Source organism: Ochotona curzoniae, unplaced genomic scaffold (assembly GCF_017591425.1).
Source record: "Ochotona curzoniae isolate NIBS_2020 unplaced genomic scaffold, NIBS_Ocur_1.0 contig_4792, whole genome shotgun sequence".
In the NCBI taxonomy this organism is placed as follows: Eukaryota; Metazoa; Chordata; class Mammalia; order Lagomorpha; family Ochotonidae; genus Ochotona; species Ochotona curzoniae.
This window is the reverse complement of record NW_024466389.1, coordinates 6,784,186-6,792,458: the sequence shown is the minus strand read 5'-3', so window position 1 is coordinate 6,792,458 and position 8,273 is coordinate 6,784,186. Positions and strand designations below refer to the sequence as shown.

Below are 8,273 nucleotides of genomic sequence, written 5' to 3'. Positions count from 1 at the left end.
CAAAAATAAAAACAAAGGACCAGGGGCATGCTGGTCACTTCATGCGATTTTCCTTGTAAGACAGACACAGGAAGACAGAATTACTTTGTTTAAGGATTAAAGGAATGAAGGACCCGTCAGGTGGTGTAGCAGAATAAAGCATCTGCCTCCGGTGCCACCATCCCATTTGGGTTACCAGATAGTGTCTCGGCTGCTCCAGCTTCCCGTCCAGGTCCCTGCTCATGGCTTGGGAATGCAGCAGATGGCCCCAAGTCTGAGTGGGAGACCTGGAGGAAGCTCCTGGCTCTTGACTTCAATCTGATCTGGCATGGTCATTTGGGGAGTAAACCAGTACATGGAAGCTCTCTCTCCCTTTCTCTCTCTCTCTCTCTCCCCCTGTATGTGTCTAACTCTATATAAACACATCTTATTTTAAAGGATCAAAGGAATACAGATCAGTGAAGAAGGAACTTCATTATCATGTCTACCTGCCTCTCAGTCTCCAGATTTCTGGAGGGGTCAAGGTCAAACAGATAACTTGGTTTCAGTTTGTGTTAAGGAGCTTGAGCACAAGTTACTCCCTTTTGATTTCTTTTACAGTTTCGAAAATTTACTTTTTTATTTGAAAAGGCAGAATTACAGAGAGAGAAGGAGAGACAGAGAGATCTTCCATCCCCTGGTTCATTGCCCAAATGGACACGACAGACAGGGCTGGATCAGATTGAAGCCAGGAACCAGGAACTTCCTCCGAATCTCCCTTGTGAGTGCAGAAGCCCAAGGACTTGGGCCATCTACCACTGCTTTCCCAAGCACAGGAAGCAGTTGAGACATGAACCAGTGCCCATAGGAGATGCCAGCACTGTGGATAGAGGCTTAACCTACTATACTATGGTACTGGGCCCCTCCCTTTTAATTTCTAGCCTGGTTTGGTGGGGCCCAGTGCAAAAGCCAATAGCAAAATATTGTCCTCCTGCATTCTGTAGGTGTCAGCGGTGAAATAAGATGGCAAGCAAGAGTGCACAACTGTTCGTGGGTGGCCACCAAAGGCCTCAGTGGCCAGGCCTCCACGGTTATAATTCAGTGAGTTTGCTGTGGAAACCTAGTACCCCAAGATGACATCTTTGGAAATGTTGAATCAGCTCTGAGCTCTCATTGTTCGTACAGGGACTAACTCAAGGCCATACTGGAAGAGCACAGTACAAGGCAGGCCTCTCCTGGGAGGCTGCAGCCCACTCTGATCTAGCCTTGGGTCTTCCTAGGGTCTGCCTAGGGCAACTGCCTCAACCTTGACACCTGTTAGAGCCTGTGTTTGATGCTGTGGTTAAGCCATGGCTTGGGACACCCACAGCCTGTATCACAATGCCTCAGTTCGATTCCAGCTTGGCTTCCGATTCCACCTTCCTGCTCATGCGCGCCCTGAGGACCAGCAAGCGATGGCTTAACTGCTTGAGGCTCTGCTACTCCCGTGGGAGACTCAGACTGAATTCAAGCTCCCAGCTTTAGCCTGGGAATTGAACCAGACAATAGAATATTCTCTATGCCGTTGTTTCTCTGCCTGTCAAATAAAGAGCAATTTTTTAAAAATGACGTATGGGGTCAGCATTGTGGCACAACACCTTAAATTGCTGGCTGTAACTCCAGTGTCCCATATGGGCACTGGTTTCAGTTCTAGCTGCTCTAGTCTCAACCTAGCTCCCTGCTAATGCACCTGGGAAAGCAGCAGTTGACAGCTCAAATCCCTGGTCTCCTGTCACCTATGTGGGAGATCCCAGGGGAGCTCCAGGCTACTGGCCTCAGTTGAGTGTAACTCTAGCCATTGCGGCCATTTGGGCAGTGAACCAGATGATGGAAGATCTCTCTCTGCTTTTTTTTTTCCCCTTCTCTCTTTCCCTTGCTTTATGTCACTCTGCCTTTCAGATAAACAAATAAAATCTTTTTAAAAAAATTCCAAATGAAGTATAAAGGAAGGGGCTCATGGATATATGAGAATAGTCCTTATTTTTTAGAGGCGATTTGATCACCCATGGATTCTGCTGTCCTTCCAGGGGTGAGGGGCTTCCGGCAGGGGGTACTTGAGAAGCAATCCTCCAGGTACCGGCACAGGTGGCTCACCAGACTAATCCTCTGCCTGTGGTGCCAGCATCCCGTGTTGGCACTGGTTCTAATTCTGGCTGCTCCACTTCCCATCCAGCTCCCTGCTTGTGACCTGGGCAGCAGAGGGTGCTTTGGGGCCTTGGGCCACTGCACCCGCCTGGGAAACCTGGAAGGAATTCCTGGAAGATCTTCTCCCTGTGTCTCCTTCTCTCTGTTAATCTGCCTTTCGAAATAAACAAATAAATCTCTAAGAAAGAACTCCCCACGGCTCCCAGGGGACATGTAGGTTTTATTGTGTTAAGCCTTCCTTACCAGGTATGCTGTGCTTAGATTCAGCTCTAGGTGGCCTAGCCGATGGCAGGAGCTCAGCCGTGGCCAGTGCTTGGTGGCTACCATACTGGGAAGTCCAGGTCCGAGCATCTCCCAGGACAGGGGAGTAATCCTGTCACCTGGAGGGGATGGTGGGACAAGACAAAGAAGAGGCTGCAGCTCCGAGTCAGCCCTTCAACTCCCAATCAGAGAGCCAGACTTGCCGAGAGGGCCTGACGCTGCCGCATGTTAGCATCAGTTTTCCTGGGCTTATACCCTGCGGCCTTAGCCCCTCATCGCCCCCCTCCCCCAGTTGGGGATGCCGCTGTCACTGCTGGCTTCTGCATGGGGGAACTCCAGGGGGACCTCAGAAGTCCATAGAGAGAGGTCTTGGAAGCCTAGGCCTGGCTTAAGAGCTGGTTGTCAACAACAGCAAGTCCACTGTGCACCTGGCAGTTCAGATAAGCATCACTCAGGTTGCTCACCCCGCCCCCTGGCCCACCCCGTCCAGTGGGATAGCGGGCTCCTTGCCTATCTCCTGAGGCAGTTGCGCAGATGAAGTTATGCAAGTTCAATTTCTCAACTGCCAGACTAAGCAAAGCCCGCCCGCTCAGGACTAGGGCTTCCCACACCCCTGGCTCTGGCTGGGACCCCTCCAAGCATGCTGATCCACATCCTGTCCCACCCTGAGCCTCAGGGCTGCCCTGTGTTCCTTTCACTAAGGCATCTGCTCCATGGCTAGCACCTCCAGGAAGCCCTCTTCAACCCACCTCCACCCCAGGAGCACATCCACCCTGTCCACTCACATTGCTTTGCATGTATATATGTATGTCTGTATGTGTATAATTGGAAAGTCAGGTCTTGAGAGAGCAGGAGAGACAGACAGGAAGATCTGTTTGTTGATTCATTCCCCAAGTGGTTGCAATGGCTGCAGCTGAGCGGGTCCGAAGCCAGGAGCCAGGAGCTTCTTCCAGGTCTCCCACACGGGTGCAGGGTCCCAAAACTTTGGGCCGTCCTCCACTGCTTTCCCAGGTCACAAGCAGGGAGCTGGATGGGAAGTAGAGCAGTTGGGATACGAACCGGCACCCATATGGGATCCCTGCGCAAGCCAGGAGAGGATTTCAACCACTAGGCTACCTCGCCAGGCCTTGCTTTGTACTTCTGAGCATATCCCTGCCTGGGGGGGTTTGCTTAGCCCCTCCTGGCTGTCTATCCCTTGTGCCCAGGTACTGCTTGGCCTTTGTTGTTCTCCAGCAGCCCACAGTGCTGAGCAGTGCCCATGTGCCAGGCCTGCATCACCAGGAGGTAGCGTGAACACCTGCCTGCCAACAGAGCTATTATTCTAGCCTCCTTTTACAGATAAGAAGGCAGTAGCATGGAGGCCATTCACTGGCCTGGGGTCACCCGGACAGGAAGTGGTACAGCCAGTCTCACTCCCAGGCAGGGTGACTTCCAAAACCCACTGCTCTTGACCTCTGTGCTACTCTGTCCGCCTGCTCCTTCATGATAAGAAATTAATGGGAACTGGCTGAAAAGGAAGTCTAAACCGCCACCGGCTTTGTCCTAGCCGGAGGGGCTGCGGCAACTCCCACAGACTATGGCTGCACTCCAGGCCTGCCCCCGACACGCTGAAGGATCAGGTGCCTCCCCCACATCCTCAGCTCGGGAGCCAGCCTTGTGCAGCAGCAAGCCCGGATTCAGGTCATAGGACGGTTCCCTCAGGCCAAGCACGCAGGTGACGCACCACACCCTGTGGAAGAAGCAGCCAAAGAATAAAGAGGCACCGTCGCATCTGCTCCCTGCCCAGCAGGGAAGCCACAGACAGAAGGCAGTTACCATGGCCCGCAGCTGGCAGAGAGGAAGTGTCAGGGCAGGATGGAGACAAGCTGGCACATCACTGGTCTCTCTGCCACCCGCTTGCCCTCCCAGTTACCACCCTGCTCTGACCCTGATACAGCCAGTGCAAGGGGCTTCAGCAGGGACCACCCTTGCCCCCAGGTCAGCTGCCCCTCTGTCACCATGCACTCCCTAGAGGGTCCTTCCTGGCTCTGCTTGGGGGAGTTTCCTCCCTGTAGTCCCACCCTGGCAGCACTGGGGCCACCCTACTTCCCTGTCGCTATGCCCAGCTGTTCTGCCAGTGGCCCGGGGGCAACTTGTGCTGCCATTGTGTCTCTACAGCTGCCCTGATCTCCTGCTGGAAGGGGCATCCGTCCCTCTGTCCTCTGGGTCACACCTGGTAGAATCTGCTTCCTTTCTCGCCACCACTCCACCTGCTTTCTTACAGCAGCTGCTGGCTCCCAGCACCTACTAAGAACCAAAAGCAGGAGAATCAGGTTGCACTCAAATGTCAAGAGTTGCCAAGGAATGCTCAGAGCCCCGAAGTGGCCGACCTGTGTTGTGGGACAGCGGGTGAAGCCTCCCCTCGTAATGCCAGCATCCCACATGAGTGCTGCTCCAAGTCTGGCTCTGCCTCCCATCCGGCTCCCTCCTAACACGCCTGGAAAGGCAGCAGAAGACGGTCCCACTGCGTGGGCTCTTGCCACTCCTGGGAGAGACCAGCATGGAGTTTCTGGATGCCGGCTTCCGCTGTGGCCATTTAGGGGGTCTCTGTCTCTGTCTCTCCCTTGCTATCAACTCTGCTTTTTAAATAGACACTTTAAAAAATATTTATTTCTATTTGAAAATCAGATCTTTAGAGAGAGAGAGAGGAGAAACAGAGAAATCTTTCATCCATGGATTCACCTCTCAAATGATCACAATAGCCAGAGCTAGCTGATCTGAAGCTAGGAGCCAGGAGCTTTTTCCAGGTCTCCTACATGGATATAAAAGTCCACGCACTTGGGCCGCCACCTGCAGCTTCCCCAGGCCAGAAGGAGAGCGCTGAATGGGAAGCGGAGCAGCAGGGACTCAAACCGGTGCTCATACGGGATGCTGGCGCTACAGGGCAGAGGGTTAGCCTGTGGGGCCACCAATGCCACACCCTAAGACAAAACTTAAAAAATGACAATGAAGCCCTCAAGCAGGAAGCAATCCCAAGCGAGCAGAGAAAAGGCAGTCCCTCCAACCCTGGACGTGGGCCAAGCAGGGAGGACCCAGCCCCAGGAGCCCCCAGGAGGGTGGGAGAAGCCAGGCAGCGAGCGGCTCCTGGGAGCCCCTTCGGGGCAGGAGCTTCAAGGAGGAGCGTGGTTGCTGGGTCAGGGGCCAGCGGCAGGAGAATAACGCAAGCAACCACAACTTGATCAGTGTGAAGATCAGGGTGAAGGTTAGGGGTGCCCCGTGAGGCGCAAGAGCTGCTGACCAAGAGCTTGAAATCACAGGGTTTCCCAGGTGTTTGGGGGGAAGACTAGCCAATGACTTCAACAGCATCTGAAGGGAGAACTGAATGCAAGGGGCGGGTTGTGGCCGTCCTTGTGAGCTGGTGACATGCATATGACCCGGAATCTACTGTCTTAGCCATTTCCCAAGGCTCAGCTTTGTGCACCGTGTACCTTCATGCTGTGGTGCAACCGTCACCCCCACCCACCTCCAGAGCGCCTTTCATCTTGCCCACGGCCACAGTGTCCCCATAAAACAACAGCTCCTGGCCTCTCCCCCCGCAGGCTGCTGGCCAGACCCACGCTGCCGTCTGGCTGTGAGCCTGGCTGCTGTGGCTCGCACTCAGGCAGCACTGAACCTCCTGCGTCCCTTGGCAGACTGTCCTCAAGGTCCATTCATGCTGTAACACATCCCAACTCCCTTCCCAAGCGGGGAGATCATGTCAGCGTACCGCAGGGGCCGACCGCGTTTTGCTCATGCGTTCATCTGCTAAGTTTCTGCGGTGATGCAGCAAGCCCTGGTATACAAATATTCCATTCTCCTATGGAGAGCCCCAGCAGTGGAATGGCAGGGTCAGAGGGTCATTCAGTGTTTCACTGTTTTATTTATCTGAAAAGCAGAGTTACAAAAAGAGAGAGACAGAGAAAGATTTTCCCGTCTGTACATCTATTCTCCAAATGGTGTCCAATGGCTGGAGCTGGGTGAGGCCCAGCCCGTGGGCTCTGGTCTCAGCCCAGCCCTGACTACTGGGGGACTTGGGGGAGTGAACCAGCAGAGACACGGTGTCTGTCATTCTGCCTGTTAAAGAAATAGTCAATACACTCTTTGCAGAGAGCTGTCCGAGCTGCCCCAGGCTTGTCCTTGGCCAAGGACAGATCCCCCTTCCACCAGACTCCATCCTCTGACCTTTGACCTCCAGGCCACCAACACTGCAGCAAATGACCATGTTTGGTTTATGAGCCACCCTGGTTTGTGACAGTGACAGCAACAAAAAACAGGCCAGCACAAAGGTGGTAAGGCTGGCTAAGTTGAAATCATCTACTCCCAGCTTTTTTTTTTCCTTCCTTTTTCTTTCTTAAAGATGTATTTATTATTTTTATTGAAAGTCAGATTTACAGAGAGAAGGAGAAACAGAGAGAAAGATCTTCCACCCACTGGTTCACTCCCCAAATGGCTGCAATGGCTGGAGCTGAGCTGATTTGAAACCAGGAGCCAGGAGCCTCTTCCAGGTCTCCCACACGGGTGCAGGGTCCCAAGGCTCTGGGCCATCCTCTGCTGCTTTTCCAGACCACAAGCAGGGAGCTGGATGGGAAGTGGAGTAGCTGGGATTAGAACCGGCACCCATATGGGCAACTGGCACCAATATGGGATCCTGGCGCAGGCAAAGCAAGGACTTTAGTCAGTAAGCTACTGCACCAGGCTCTCTTCCTTTTTTATTTTTATTTTTAAGATTTCATTTTATTTTTATTGGAAAGGCAGGTTTACAGAGCGAAGGAAAAACAGAAAGATCTTTCACCCACTGGTGCACTCCCCAAACGACCACAACGGTTAGAGCAAAGCTGATCCAAAGTCAGGAGCCAGGAGCTTCTTCTGGGTTACCCACGTGGGTGCAGGGTCCCAAGGCCTTGGGCCAACCTCTGCTGATTTCCCAGGCCACAAGCAGAGGGCTGAATTGAAGTGGAGCAGCCAAGACTTGAATCTTGGTATAGAATCCTGGAGCTTGCAGGATGAGGATTAGCCAATTGAGCCAGCATGCAGAGTCCCTGGCTTTTTTCCCAACTGGAGTTTCCCAAGCCCTGGTCTGGGTGTGAGTGGCTGAGTGGAGGTTGGTGGGGAGGGGTACTGGAAGGGAGAAGGAGGTCCGGGGTCCGCCCCCCTAACCGCCAAGATGCTGAGATCACAAAGAACAGCGCCAGCCATTCTGAGGGGGTGCCAGTGAGCTGGCAGAGGGGGCAGGATGGCCAGGGGTCCACTCAGTGACTCCATGGGCCACAGCTCTAACTAATGCCAGGATCTAAACTCAGCACCCTTGACCTTCTTATCCTTCCAGACGCAACAGTGTCATCCTCATGGCCCTGCCCGCCTCTCACTGAGTCCCAGGCCCTCCTCTGTGCTCCCAAAGCCCTGTGCTGGCTCTGAGTGAAGAGTGAGCTGCTTGTAGAGAGGTGGGTTAAGCTGCAGACCGTGGCGCCAGCATCCCACGCGAGCATTGTTGGAGTCCCAGCTGCTCCATTTCCGACCCCTCCTTGCTGGTGCTCCTGGGAAGGCAGCGCACAACGGCCTGAGTGCTCGGCCCTCTGCCAGCACTCAGAGTTCCTGGCTCTCAGCTTCAGCCTGGCCCCGATCCAGCCATTGTGGCCATGGGGGAGAGCATCAGCAGATGAAAGAGAACTTTCTTACCTTCTGATTGCCTCTCAAGTAAAAATAAATTAATCTCCCCTTTTTCAAAAAAAACCCAAAAAACAGCACAATTGCAAAGACCCCCCTCACCCCAATCTCAACAACAGGCTGAGGAGACCTAGCAGGTGAAGGCCTGAGATGGCGGCAGGTCAGAGTGCAGTGGGGGACCAGCTGGG

The 8,273-nt window shown here is 53.7% G+C and overlaps 1 long non-coding RNA gene across 1 annotated transcript; it reads right to left on the bottom strand.

Annotated features, from left to right (window-relative positions):
- Positions 1-1,216: 1,216 nt before the first annotated feature.
- On the bottom strand, positions 1,217-6,802 carry LOC121161359. The gene is made up of 3 exons (XR_005884675.1): positions 6,149-6,802; positions 2,386-2,522; positions 1,217-1,534 (listed from the first exon to the last, which is right to left on the bottom strand). It is a non-coding gene; the product is annotated as an uncharacterized LOC121161359 (long non-coding RNA).
- Positions 6,803-8,273: the final 1,471 nt, after the last annotated feature.